Raw genomic sequence first — 16,339 nt, 5'->3', positions numbered from 1 at the left:
TCTCTCTCTCTCTCTCTCTCCCAATCGTTTCACGATTAAGCAGCAGAGGAAAAAGCAATCAAAGAAGAAGAAGGAATATATCCAGACATAGTCTCTCGTCCTAGCCAGAAGGAAAATACGTTTACGAAGGAATACTTCTTCCGCTTTATTGCCATTGCATTAGCAATTTTATTGGCGAACCACACCGAGTTGCAAAAAACTGACCTCGCGATTAATTTCCGAGTATCGCTTTCGCCAGAGTACAGATCTCCGAGCACGACGATGCTGGGTAGGCTGAACGAGCCCACACGACCGTTTTCTGTCGTGTATCGCCAAATACGACCGCTTAAACGCGGCCGAACCCACACCTCAGCCGAGCCCACACGTCGTCGCCGTCGTGTTTCTGCATTGTCGCCTAGCACCGGGCCACCGGCCGCGATCTAGTAACCGATCCAAGCGATATCGCGATGATCGTGGTCGATCGTCACGCGAAAATTCCACGAGATCGGTAATCCGTACCGATGGTGATTTCCAGCCTGGTTGGGAATTTAAATGGATAAGACTCGCCGAGAATATGAGATCATTCCGGTGATCTTACCGTAGAAGATCTCCGAGGAAGGCAAATCTGGGTCGTTTATGATAAAATTGTAACGATTCTTTGAATTTTTTGAGCTGGGTGCTGACATTTTTTGGCAGATGCCGTATCTGAGCGTTTAAAATTATGATAAAATTGAAAGTGAACTGGGTGGGCTTTTATAGAGGATCAGAGGTATTTCGGGATGAGGTGACTTGTAATCTTGGTTTAAGAGGGCTCGTAACCTTGGTTTCACAGAGAACGAGGTTCTTGTAACCTTGGTTTTGGATTTGTCATACATTGCTGGAGTTGAGAGAAGCTTTTGTAAGTTTAGACGAGGAGAGTTGCTGTCGTGTGTCATGATCAATAAATATCAGAGCACATTTTCGTTCCAGAATTATTAAAAAGAGATATTATTTTTTTAACGATGTATAAATACAAATTTTAAAACTTGTATATATCATCGGAAACTTTGATACACGAAACTTAACTGTTACAGGACTACGAATTTTTATGTCTTATATTTTTACCAACACGACTCAAGAAATAGAACCGAAGTAAAGATTCGTTTTACTTGTTAAAAATTATAATGTATATACTACTTTGGATATTTCGTATATATATTTCTGTAGATTATGTATATTCTGTCCGTTTCTGCATCTTTAAGTTTTACATAATTGCACAAAACTCCGCAATACACAGAATCGATTTTACTCCTTTTTGACTTTTATTCGCGAGCAATCGATTTCGAAACAAACTTTACGAGTTTAGTGAAAAGTGAAAGTTTTACACACTGATATTAAAAAATTCGCAAATTTCGCCAGTGCATCGATCGATACCTAAAGAAGGTGGGACAAACGGCGTTTTCTCTTTGATTTTTCCCAGCATTTATTTTTTCATGCAGTAAGAACCAACCTCATGCAAATAATGCCGGCGCGCTCGCTGGCACGGAGGTGTTAACGATCGACAATTCGTCCGGCGTGACCATTTTAGTCACGCGCCAGTCGTAATTTGTCCAGGCCGTTATAACTAAAGCTTCCCTGGTCGACTGCGTCGTATTTCATCGCGGCAACCGTTGTAGGAGTTTAGCAAACGTAAGATCAAGATCTTGAGATACAACGCGCGCACGTTGCCGTGAAGCTGCAGTTTCTAGAAAGGAAGGGCAGAGATGAGGCTCTACTACTATAAATATTTCATTCGATGGTTTATCTTGTATGGAAAGAGCATGAAGTACTTACAGTATGCTTGACGCTTGTACCAACTAGTATCTAGAAACTAGATAGAAACTTTTGATCAGGACGCATGATTACGAGATTTAAAGAAGGAAAGAAAGGAATTCAAGAATTTTATGGTTATTCGTCTAAATGTTTATTACTGGATAATTAAGAAACTTGTATTCGTAGGTTTAGAGCTTGTAGTACGAATTAGCACCTTGAAGTAAGATGCTTTCGTTAAACGCGAATAATTACGAAATTTAGAAAATTCGGGATTTGTATTGTACGTTATTCGTTTAAGAGTTTGTTTATGGATAATCGAGGAACTCGTACTCAATTGTACTTTATCCGAATAATTAATCCTTCGTAGTGAAATTTTGGTAAGTGAGAATTTACCCCTGAGATTCTTGGAAAAAACTTTAATTCTTATTGAAAAAAAAATTCAAATAATAAACTCGATCAACTATTGTATAATGCAATGGATGTACATATTGATAAGAATTTCAAATATATATAAAATAAAGCAGTTTAAGGGATTAATGATAGATCTAAGTGGTAGAACTAAAAATATACTAAAGAAGTATTTAATAATTTGATACATCTCGATCTTCTAAAAATTGTTCTTCTTCTGAGTTTCAAAATATACATAAAACTTTATTGAGAGCTTTCGTTATATTGATATTTTATTTTATCAAATGTCTGCGTATTTTTATAGAGTACAGTATAATTATTTTGTACTATTTTTATTTTTAACAGTTGACTAAATATCTGCTTCGTCATACGAAGTATAATTACAGAAATAATGATTTATAAATACCTACAACAAAGGGTTTGTATTTAATCAATAAATTATATATGTATCTATACCTATATTTATCTATATATATTTATATAAAATATTTTTATTTTCTTAAATTAATCCCTTAACTAGCGTGACTTAAAGAGAAACCTGTACAGGCCAGTTTTACTCCTCGCAAATATAGACATAATATAATTTACATTATGCGTAAAAAAATAAGAGACCTCTATATATAGAAATTATTATGTTATGGTCAAGCAGAATGACGAAATAATTCGTTTCCCCTAATCAAAAAATTTATAAAAAACATACGAAAATTACTACTCATTAACTAATAAAAGAAAGATTTGTCAAGATAAAAATGTTTCAATTCCTTCTTAAAAGCTTCGATTATCACATGGATATTCTGCAAACACAACACGTGGTTAAAAATGGAAATAAAAACGCGTATTTCAGTAAATCGTGCGTGATCATCGAAGATGCGCGATCGGAACTGCGTCGTTGATACTGAGTTAAATTTTCGATCATTAAGCTTCGTTCTGTCGAACGACAGTCCTGCTCTCGACATCGACCGTCTAAATTTATCGAGCTGGGTGATGGCGCGTCGATGTCGACAAGAGCTGCGTTTCGTGTTCGTGTCGCGGCGAGATACGCAAAAAGAAACGAGGTAAAGCGAAAAGGTGTAAAGCGGATCGAGGTCGAACAAGAGCACGAAAAATTGAAATTATAAATGCAGAAGACGAACGGAGAATGCACCGACGAGAATAAATTAGAAAGTTAAGAAAGAGCGTTGTGAGGAGGAAGGTTGATTTTGTTTCTTCGATCGTGTCTGATCTAACACGATCTTCATCTACTTAAAAGTAACCTGAATGAAGAATACCTATTTTGTACGTTTACAATATGACGTAACTTGGAAGTTAAATTATCCAATTTTTATTATTTACATTTATACATCTTTGTTTTTAAGTATCAGACCTGTTATAGAAAAAGGTAAACCTGATAAACTATCGAAAAGTTGTTAAACCTTATTTGAAATCTTAGGCTGCAGAGACATCATATATTCAACATCGTAATAAATATCTTACGAATTATATTATATTATAAGATTAGATGTTTTCTTCATTTAAATCAATCGTATCTTTCTATCACCGTTTTAATGAGTTTTGACATTCATAGATTAGGATTAGGGCTTTTGATTTGATTTGTTTCTGATACCGACTTTACGTTTTACATGTCGTTATTTAGACGTATGCTGTTGAAAAACAATTCAAGAAATCAGATGTAGACTGCGCTATTTAATTCAGTTTAAATTCTATCAATATTTAAATTCATATTTCTTTAAATTCTTGCAAATAATTTTCGTAATATTTCGTCATATTTTGAATCGTTATCTTGTACAGATTCTAACTGATTCTAAATTCTAATTGATTACTTATTTCTCTAACAACCTGGATGTGTAACAAGAGTCCCAATCCTAATACCTATGAACAGGGGTGTAAATACTTTAAAGTACGCGAAAGAAAAATGGATTTGTATCTTTGAAGCTACAATATTTTTCTGTCCGAAAGACACATTCTATTTTATTCTTCTGGTATTCTAAAAAACATACAAATTCAAGAAATAATTCTGATAAATCAGCAATACTATAAATGTTAATTGAATACGAATACGAGTAGATACAAATATTTCATTCCAATAAAACGAAGACTAAAAAATTGCAAATTGCTCCATTAACATATTTTCGCAAATTTCGTACGATCTTTGAATTTTCATAGTTTGGTTTATCATTTTATTAAACTTTCCAAGGAACAACGTAGAAAGGTATCGCCCGAGCGACGCTTTGCGTAAAAGGGACTAGGAGACAGCCCCGAGAAAATGGAATAACGAGAAATACGGAGCCGCGAGATAGAAGCCGAGGCAAAAGAGCCAGAGAGACTCCCACACGTTACGTCGTTATAGGACGCGTCACGACGGCGGCGTCGGTGGTAGTGGACGCACACGACGTCTTGGTATCTGGGTAACGACCTGGACCTGGGCGATCTGCACGCACACTACGGTGATCCCACGCGGATGGCGCACCGACGCACCACGTCCCACGTCTGTCCCGGACGACCCACCCCCAACTTTTGATCTTGTTAGCTACGACTCGTTCCCGTACCTTCCGCCTTGGAACCACGATAAGGATTTCAATTTATCGAGCCGTGTGTCGCGAGATGCCTTCCGAACCTGCGATGCGACAGGATGCGAAACTTCTCGCGATTAAAGCTTAAGCAGAATATACAAGGCCGAATAACGTGATAATAAGAAAATATAGAATAGAATTTTTTCATGTTGCGCTTGATCTTCGAGAAAATTAAGTTTGGAAATTTATCAAATATATTTGAATATGGCGCACTAGAAAGCAGTAGGTATTCCAAATACTTGATAGAAGGTTATTCTACAAGTGAAAATAAGTTGAAAACGTAGAATAAAATATTTTCACGAAGCGCTTCGTTTTCAAGAAAAATAAATTTTAAAGTTCATCATATGCGTGTATTGGGCGAATTCTTAAGTAAATATGTCCAAAACCAAAACTGTGCTTTATATATGATAAAATAAAAAAAAAAACGCGCGGGATAAATATTATACATACATGTAATAAATATAAAAATTCAGAAGTTAAACGAAATATATAATTTAATAAATTCGCGTAATGTTGAGATATAAACGAGGTTATTCTTTGTAATTCAGTACGATGTTATGAATTTTTTAGTTTCATGAGTTTATCTATCATGATATCTTTAATCAAGCATCTGTTCATTGATAAATTGCTCCTGAGGTCACGAAATACACGAATCTACTCGTTATAATTCAGCAATTAATTAATTAGTTTTACTTTTAAAAGATTCTTTAAACACCTTAAACAGAAGAAGAATTTCTATAAGTAACTATGTGCTTGTAGTTCATGTATGATCATAAGTAATCTTTCGTAATTAATTTACATAACATTGTGGAAGCTTCTATCAGTATCTTCAAACACGTTTTACGAATAATTATTCATGGTGATATTCAGTATGATATTTAATAATGTGAAAAATACCATATAGAATTGTATAACTCCACGATTAGAACTTAGATAATTTAGTACAATGTATCGTGCATTTAAAACATATTACTTTTCGAATAAAACGTAGAACCCTGTATGGACTCGAAATAAAACATACAACGCATAAGCTTGACTCACGATCATTTAACTCAACTTGTAATCATTAGAAGAATTAACTTCTAAATTACACTTCTAAAAATGATATTACGAAGAATAGCAGTTAGGAGGTTCTGCAATGAGATAATATCAAAGGAAGAGTAGATTAACGCGTTCAAAGCACCTTATTACAGCAATAAATCAGAAATCAAGTACCACAAACTCAATAACGATACCACGATACGTAATCACTGAAACTGAAGGCACCTCGTCCCTTGTAATATTCAATCCTCTAAAGTCGCACAAGCCATAGCAATTCACCTCGGCCAGGTTATCAACGTTCCTCCATCGGCGTTAATTCGATTACAGCCTACATACATTCGCGTGTTCTTGGATAATTAACAACCGGGTGAACTACATCCCTCAGGACTAATAGAACACCGTGGAACCGGACCGAATGTGCTCGGCGTCGTAAATCCGCAAAAAAGCGAAGCGAGTCGCGCAACTGCTAATTAAGCAGTATATCTATATTAAACCGGTCCGCTTGTTCTCTCTGTACCTGTCTAGCTGTCCACGTTCAAAGCTAAATGTACGGTTGCGAAGGCACAGAGCACGCGGAACGCGGCTCGTCTGAAATAACTCGACCCAGACTGGGCGTCGTCGGCCTGTCCAGCGCGAAATGAGCTACGGTTCTTTCTTCCTTCCTTTCTTCCTTTTGTCCTTTTTCCTCCCTCTTCGTCATTTTGATTTTTTTTTTTTTTTTTATTCTTTTTCCTTTTTTATTGTTTCAATGTAGTCGCGATGCCTGATGTCGTCTATTGTGTTCGACGTGGGACGACTCCGGTCAACATTGTAGTCTGAGATCGTTGTATAAGCGAACAACTTCATGTTCTCCTATGTTTGATAGTTTGAAGATTAGTCGTCAGTGTAGGGACGGTATAAATTAAATTTTGGTTTGATAATTTTGGACTCTTTCGTGCTATTTACTATTAATTTATGAGTTATTGTATGTATTATACTGTTTTCTTCGTCATTGGATTCTTGTTTAAAGGAGGCGAATCTTCTGTATAAAACAATTCACATAGATGTGGGAGAATCAAATTTGTTTGAAATCAAAACTGTCAATTTTTCAAACAGTTATAGTCCACGTCTAATATTGCGTGTAATTTTCTCAATTTAGTTTGGCTTTATTCGGTTTCATTTACTTAGGGATCTTATCGCTTCTTCTTGCGACGATATTCAAGAAATTAAAAAAATATGCTCGTTTGGACTGAACGATATTTTAAATGTGATAAAGCTGGTATGTGCAATCTCTTTAAACTCGATGGAAAAAACTGATGTTTGCAAGAAACTAATAGCAAGGAACGATGCTAATAAAAATGATACATGCTTTGTTACGACGACCTCGTGACGAGATCGGCTATCTGTTCGGTATTTGCCAAGAAATTTTGCACGCTACGCGTCACGACAAACAGTGGAAGTTTTTTTTTCTTAAATAATCGACCATTAAATTGTGGTACAATCCTTTATGAAGAGTGAGAATTATATTTCTTTTCTTTAATCAAAGTAAATCAATCGTTTCATCAAATCTCTGATCAGTCGATTATTACGATACACAAAATACCAAACATTTTGTTAATCCATGTTCTTCTATAAAATCGATAGAATTAAAAATTTAAGTCAATGGAATTTTCATTTTTCTATGTTCTTTCCAAACTCACAACCTATTAAATCAATTCGGTTAAATCAATAGAATTCTTAAAAGAACTTTTCGGGATCAAGAAACAATTTCATCGACGTTCTTTCACATGCTCTCAATATCCCTATTATTTTTTGATATGCAATCTAATGTGGATGTTGTTAAACAGTTGAATACGAACATCGTCAAGGAAAACGTCAAAAAGTGTGATTTCTTAACGATATATGTATGCCGAAAAATCTTCATTTGATTCTGATTGATTGGGATTTCATTTATAAATAATAATATGCAGAATATAAAATATTAGGGACAACGTACGAGCTTTATCAGTAGATTGTGGATTTTCATGCAATTTCATATTTTTATTAACATAAGTGGATAAATGTTATCTATGTAAAGATTTATTTCATCGATTCGATATTGTAACAAGTACTTCACTTTGAGTAGTTTTCGTGTCTTCGCATGCATTTTGTATATTTTTCTAATTTCATATTTAAATATTTTTGTAATTTTAAATTTCAAATAAATCCATAAAAATCTGTTTATCAGCTTCGGAATGCTTCTTGAACATCCAAAGATCCCAGGAACCAACAACACGCTCTCTATCTCGGACTATCCTGAATCAAACTGCATCGCTCGAGTGGCGCCTGCAGGATGTCGTAATCATCCGTTATCTCGAAATCCGAAACACATCATTGATTAGCAGCTGACGCTGTTTTCGCGTCCTTGGTCAGTTCGCATACGCCTCCCTATTCAAGGTGAGCTAGCCATCCAATGAAGACATCAGCCGGTTCGAATGAGACGAGCATCGCCGTGAGAGACCGCACGCGAGTGTGTCACGAGCGAGCACGAGCGGAGAATAGAGTAAAGTCGGCAGAGTGTGACGACGAGAGAAGAAAGGAACTTGAAAAGAGGTGAACGGGACCACGGTCGACCCAGGCGGAAAGTGGGAGCGAGAAAGAGGAAGAGACCAAACTTGGAGTACACAGCTGCCGCTCAGATTTGCCGGCGGATAATTGCGTGGCTTTTCCACAAATGGCATCCGGGGACGAGCGCCACGGTCGCATTGTCAACCGACCGGGGGAAAAAATGCGAGATGCATAATTTCATGCGACACGCGTGAGCGGAATCTCGTATAGACCGCCGTGCGGTCTGTCCGCTTTCGTAATCGAGCGTGCTACGCGCGGGCCACGCTTTTTCGTCCTCAACTACTCTCGATCTTATAGATCCGGGCAAACTTTAATCCTTCGCCTTGTCTGTTCATCGCGGAAAATGTTTGCTAAAATGATCGATTCTCTTTATTGACCTTTCGTGGACAACGAGACTCATAAAATATCTTGGTATAATTGTTATTACGTAAGAAATTATTATATCATCGATCATATCGTAATTATTAGCCCGAGATATCTAGAAGATTACATAGAAAATGATAAGTGAAAAAATTGCTATCGATCCGAGTTTACTCGTAATGAAACCTTTTCGTGTAGTTTCTTTCTACCGAGTTACGTCGGTTGAAAGGGAAATGGTTAACCCTCCAAGCACGCACAATTTCCCTATTTTTCTGTTTAAAATCGCGGACAAGCTTTCTGCTCTCCCCGGGCAGATAAAGTTTCGCAAAGCAGCAAAGCAAGAGTCGCACCGACCACTCGTCACGGATCGCGTTAATTCGAAGCAATCGGCTCGAAGCCTCGGTTCATCCATCACTGACTACGCACGTCCATCAGCCAGTGGTATCCTTTAACGAGCATTTTCATCGCCAAACAGAGATGGAACAAGACGCAGGGGAACGAACGTACATCTACGAGGAGGTCTCGCAGCTCCTTGGAGACAAAGGGATGAACAACGTGCGTCACAAAGAGTTACAAACTTTGCGCCCGATTTAATGCCCGATTTGAATCCAATTTTGGCGGGAACCGGTCGTCGAACCGGTCTACAAAAAAGTCGTCGAAACGTGATTCAATCCAAGCCTTTGTACACGTGTGTGCGTGGTACGTGAGAAACAAAAGACAAGGAAAGAGAGACACGACGAATGGTATGCGTGAACGGAACGCGTTTCTCTATCGGAATGTTAAAAATATGACCAATTACGTGTTACATATATGGGGTACGAGAACGCCGAAAAATCAAGCACCGTTTTTGTTGTACAGGTGTACATCCGTTCGCCCATTTCTTTCGAGATGAGTCCCTGTCGAAATAAAATCGCCCCTGCGTCCCCGACGCGTATTTAGTTCGGCACTGTCGATTCTCGATCATGGGACGTGATCTTATTGAGATCAGGCCGCGGTACTTTGTGCTCTGTCTCGTTGGTTTCTTGTTTGAGTCGAGTCACTCGCGTTTCGGTGTTCGATATCGAGGGTGAAAGTTGAAATGCAGCGGGACACTTACAATAAGGGAAATTTCAGTGACTGCGATGTGATTCCGAGATACGGTTTAATTTTTAAACAGTTGGATCTTTCTTGCTCGTTATTCGATATTTTTGTTTGGACACGTTTGAGTTAACGATTGTTATTCATTCACGGGCAATCGCAAAGTGAAATTTTGCTCTTAAGTTTCTTCAGAATGAAACTGTGCCTTTACTGAAACAGTTTCAAACATTTAACTTGCAATTAATGAATTATTATACAATACCAACATCTGAGATGTCAAACTGATCGATTCCACTATTTATTAATATCTTACATTAATTGTATAAATAAACGTCTACTCGATTCTCTAGAAGTAAAAACATTCTTGTTTATTAATGTTAGAACGCTTGGTATCATATAAGAAGTGACAATTGATATAAATTATCAAGATAATTATTAATAGACCATGATTTTGCAATTATGCAAGATAACGATACACAGATTTCTTATAAGTATTTCTATGAGTGTTACAAGAAAACCACAATCAATCCCTTGATCTAAAAATTTCATTGAAAAGGTTTTCTATGAAACAGATGCAAAATTTAAATCGAAATTTGGGGTTAATTAAGAATACATATAGCAGAAAAATTAATAACTATTGCCAGAATTTGTTAATACGTGATATATGGAAATAGGGAAAAAATTGAATGTTATATGTAATACGAAGATCAGATTTTTATGATAATGTCGAATGTATGAATTCCTTATTTATTTTAACAATTTCTCTATGTATCTTTACTAGGTTTCGAATCAGGCAATAATTCTTAAATAGCTTCCTAATTATCCTTCACTCTTTGTAAGTATTTTAATATTTGTGAATTGGGATATACTTTTACAACTTTATTCGTTGCAAGATGAGATTTACAGAACGAAGAGCGAAATGAAAAAATGAAAAAAATGTTAGAATTAGAATTTCATGGATTTCGACGATTGACTCGTAGTGTTGATCGCGGACTATTAAAAATCAGTTGCGAATGAATCGTCCAGCAGTAGTGTAACTAACATTACATTACATCGTTATTATTATTACTATTGTTATAATCTATAACTCGAATAAATATATATATATCAGCGTAATACAATATTCAAAAATCATACCAGGTTTACTATAAACTCTTCCAACCGACCAGAAGGAACCCACATGGTTCGAAAATTCCCATATAAATGTCCACGTAGAGTGCACAACAAACCCTCACCGAGGCAAACAATCTCTTCCCCTCGCATCGGTAGCACCCTCGCGGCCGCGCATGCTCGACACTCTGGAGGATCGATCGATCGGCCATAAATTCGAAAACGACAGGGTGTCGAGGAAAGGCTTTTTATCGCGGTAGAGCAGGAAGCCGGGCAAATATTTTCGTTACGTCACGTAGTGGAACGTTGACTCTCGTCGCGGTCGCGAAAATATTGACCGTAATCTCGCGAGTGAACCAGTTGTATGGCGTGTGTATGGGGGCGACGACGAGAGAAGCGAGAGGTTTGACCAAGCCGTGGGCCAGCTCTCTGAGCCGAGCACAATGGCTAAACTAATATTGAAATATTGCCGGCCGATTGGGCCCGGTGGGCATTTTTCAACGTCGCTGCCGAAGCGCGGCCGCTAACAAATGCGTCTGATTTACGAGCCCAGCCCGAGCCATTCAATGCCGATTGTTAATACGAAATCATTTATTTTGCGTCACGATCGTTATGCGTTCTCTTTACGCGGCCAGAGAAAGAGAGAGGAACTGTGTCGAAAAAAGAAGTTGGTCAAACGCCTGTGTCTCTCGAGAAGTAAGGCTGTATGTATGTATATATAAGTTGGGCGTGAGACACGGCCAGAGAGACGAGTTTATTCCCCCGGTTGGAATTGTAATTTGACCGGTCGGGGATAAATTAGAAACGGGTCCCGCTCGCGGCAGCGCCAGCCGTCCATTGATTGTGAAATATATGGGGACATTTTTTAAACGGTGACGCGACGCGCCGTACAGATAACGAAAGGCGCTCTTGTTTTTGCACCGTCACGTGTGCCACACACCAGATAAAGCCACCGATAGCCTGTGCTACGAGTGTTTGTGCGATTCGTTGATAACCGTTATCGCGCGCCAAAGCGTTCCAGCGACGCTAGGATAACAGGGATTTCGATTGATCGATCCGCTATCGATCTTTGTCTAATGTCAGCTGCGGTTCGATCTTCCATTTGATCGAGATTTCGGTGGAATCGAGGTTGAAGAATCGTTGGATCATTGAATTTGATGTAATGCGTTAACCGTTAAGGAACAAAGTATTGGAAATCTTTTTGCAATTAACAGTATGGCTTGGTTTTATTACGTATCAAAACACACCCACTATTTCAATATAAAAGTGTATTTGATATACTATAAGATATTGCAAAATATATAGAGAAATGGAATACACGATTCACATTGTACGATAATCAAGTATCAATTAATTGACTTTGATCGGATGACAAATAATTGTGACATATAAACAATAAATATTTTAACAAAAAGGATAAAATATTTCAAGTTCTTTATATCTCATAAAATCATACGTTCTAATCGATGGATATTTAATTGGGTGATAGTATGTAAATTGAAATAAGTGGTAATTGAAATAAACTATCAAACTCTTTCAATAAAATAGAGTATAATTATAGTATTACTGTTCCTTTAAGTATAATGATCTATATTCCAACAAACATCGTATTTTAATCACTGATACGAACCAAAAGATCAAACTTATCTTACAATATACCTAAACCGTTCTATATTAATCCTAACATAACGATACATGAGTAATTTATAAAATTTTCTGAATCTTGTTTCAATACATATATGCATACTATGTGCGTGTACATGCTCCAAACACACTTCCTGTCTCATGTTTCCGCTTTATCCACGCACTGCATTCCACTCGCAATCTTACGCTATCATGTATCCACCCATAAATAAAAATTTCGATCTGAATCACGCGAAATGAAATAATCGGAAATGAATTCTTTAAATAACAACACTTGGACATGTTGATTCTCTCATATTAACTTGTGTTCCTGTATATTAATTGTAATATTTCTGTATTCTAATTTGTAAGATTGACAGTCCTGTATACTAACTTATAGAACTATGTTTCATCGTGTCACAATCTTGTATAATGGCTTTAATAAAGCATAGAACGGGGGTTTCTACTTATAATTTTGTGACTAAATTAAATTTTGTGAAAAATAAACGAGTGTCCAGACAATTTTTAAGCGGCAGTACATAAAAAATCGATGATGAGGCATCTGGGCGTCTACTTCTGTCACTGATCGGGTTCGTTTGTTCGTCCAAGGCTGGCTCGTAGCGCTATTTCCTGCGGAGATGCGCCCACGCGCGCGTGGCGCGAATCTGATTCAAAATTCCACGGAGTGTATATTGATTCAGCTGAATTAACACTTAACACGTTCGCGCAGCGTGCCGGCGTGGCGCGGCGCGGCGCGGCGGCGGCCACGCACGTCGCTTCGTGGAACGCCTCGCGTTTGTGAACCGCGATCTCTCGAGGCCGTCTCTGTTTAGGAGTTGCTGACAGAGCCATGAGGCAACGAGCGTTGCGCTATTCGAACCGGAGGAAATCGAACAAGCTCTAAATTCAACGGAACAACTCACATGCGGGTATGTAGCTTCCGATTGCTTAAGATATTCTTGGCAAACCTCCTTCTTTGAGCTTTTAATTGATCATTAACACGTTCACTACGTACGATGCACGTTCGAGTTGGCACATTTTTTTCGGTTATGTATGATATCGACTTGAACGTGGCATGTGAACTAAAAATCACGGAATTACGATAATGAAATTATTATTTCGTAATAATTCATATTAAACACATAGGTATGTGAAGTTTCACAATATAAAGACAAGTATTGTATGAAAATTATTTGTTAACGTACAGCATTGTAAGAAATGAAAATCGGATACGCGGTAACACATTACTACATTGAATGACAACTAGAGAAATACCCGCATCTCAAAAATATAAACACCCTACTGAGAAATAAAAAAAGACAGTCAGCGCTAAGGCCACAAGAACGTGAATTTCGTAAAGAATAATAGGTACTATGTATAACGAATTGAAGTACTAGGTATCCAACAAGTATTCGAGTATAACTTCCATCGACGGTTTATTTATCTACGTTACAAACAGAACGAAGAATGAAATAAAATTTCCCTATTGAATAACATTGGCTTGGAAAATATCAACGCACCTCACCGGTATCCCATCACGTTTAAAAAATTTCATTAAGAAATAATAAAGATCATCGATCAGTTTAAGAAAGTTGTACATACAAAACTTTTCGAACTTGATTGGGACGAAGCAAACTTTGGTATAGGTATTCTTCAATTAATAATTTTCTTTTGCCATTGTTACTTTTCTTTATAAAATTCAGGAAGTATGCAATATCGCGTACATATAACGTATTCTTTATTTTTACAAAAAGACATATGCAGTATCATGCATATGTATTCTTCGTTCAAAATTTCAATTGGTATACTTTCATTATCATATTTCCACAATTTTCTTGAAATTTATATCAAAAATTGCATTTTCATATTAAAAATCGTTCATCAATAACGGAAATGTGCAACTAACAAACTAACAAACAGTCATAGTTTCGTGCAAAAATTAAAATCACGACAGAACTAATGAAACAACCAACGATATTGAAACTTTGAAGCCTCGAAAACTTCTCGTTCCCTTTTCTTCTTCTACGAAACTCATCCCACTTTTTCCCATCAATATCACGGTCGTTATTAAATTCTACTGACCTATAATGTTCCGAAATCCGCGAGCATTTTTTGACCCTTCCTTAAGTGTCCTAATGTTAAACATTAAATAGCGTTTCAGACTAAGAATTCTACAATAAGAAGATTCGCACGAAACGAGCATACATGCAACTTCCTGAAAGCGATCTAACCAGGTCGCGTTCTCAGCGCCAGGTGTTCCATGCGTGGATCTGTCGATCCGCTCGAGCGAAATCGATTCTCCCAGCAGAGATTCATTCGAAGCGATTCGTTCGATCGCGGTTGATCGACAACGACCGAGCTACTCCGTTACGTGGACCCAGTCGATCCATTCTGTTGGATAGACGGCTACGAAGAAACGGATCCCAGCCGGTAGTCTTTGACCATGCCGACGCGTGATACAACGTCGAACACGACCTTAATTGGCGCGTTTACCTTAACTTTCCATTTAAATGCTTGGACGAGGTTAATACGAAGTAGACGCGTAAACCACGCGACCGAAGCTCGTTCTCGCGGTGACCTTAAGACGCGTTTCCCACAGCGTGTCTCTTTTCGCTCTTTTTATAACGCTGAATGAAGGCGACGCAATGCTTGTTCGTAGTGATCGAATTTGAAACATTTCGAATCGTTTCGGGTCTGTATTGTATATATAATGATGAGTACTCCACCTTGCTACAGAAAATTTTTATGAACATATTATGTGCATTATATGAGACTTTTTGAAATTTGATTAACATTGTAACCAGACGCGACTATCGTGATCGTATTGATAAAATTTATATAGAAGATGCAAGATATTTATGGCAAGCATATATTTAAAAAAAGGTCGGTATACAGCATTCATGTGCTATCGATAGGTCTTAAACGTGTACTTGATGGTCTCACTGCTTATTAATTTAGCTGAATGACTGAATGTTCATATACATTGGAGATTCTTGCGAAGTGTACATTTCCAATAAATATCTTGTAACTTCTATACACATTTTTGGATTGGTTTCAAATTTTATTCATATCACCACGATAATCGTATATCGTTACGGTACTAATGAAATTTTTAAATGTTTTATAAAGTACATATATACATAAAAAATGTCTATATTCGAATACTTTCGTGAGCCAATGTATCACAACAAATCTGAATCATTCATCGAACATGATTCGAAACCTTTATCATAACTTTTTTATCGTAACACGAACTCTCCAGACTTTCTTTATTACTTTATGTCAATGACACTGCTTAAACAAAAGTAATCAAAACACTTGTAAAATATCGAATACTCATCAAGCTCTCAAAACCTACCTAAACTCTTAAGACCTTTAAAGATTTTCAAGATTTCCAACATGATCAAAATTTTCAAGTGTTTTAAGCTTCGAATCACATTCGAAGCGATATGATTTTACAGTCTTGAAGCAATCCGAAGTGTTTCAGATCCCATCACTACTCGTTCGCCATAGGGAGTCACTGACAGTCGTGTGGTATCAGGCTAATGAATTGAAGCTCCTTCACGGGGCTCTCCCACGAACCGCTTATGAAAGTTCATGGCTTCTTTTTTCTTCTCTTTCTTCCGTTTGGTACGTATTAATTGACGGCGGTTGCGTGAGCATGACATGTCGCCATACATAGTGGACGTCGTGGGCTTTCGGGAAACGTGGGTTACTCTTCAGGACTCTGGGATGTCCTCGTGTTGGGAAATAGATGCAAGTTCCGTGAGAATCGCCGACAACACGGATGTGCT

Source organism: Bombus terrestris, chromosome 13 (assembly GCF_910591885.1).
Source record: "Bombus terrestris chromosome 13, iyBomTerr1.2, whole genome shotgun sequence".
In the NCBI taxonomy this organism is placed as follows: domain Eukaryota; kingdom Metazoa; phylum Arthropoda; class Insecta; order Hymenoptera; family Apidae; genus Bombus; species Bombus terrestris.
Note: the sequence above shows the minus strand (reverse complement) of the source record.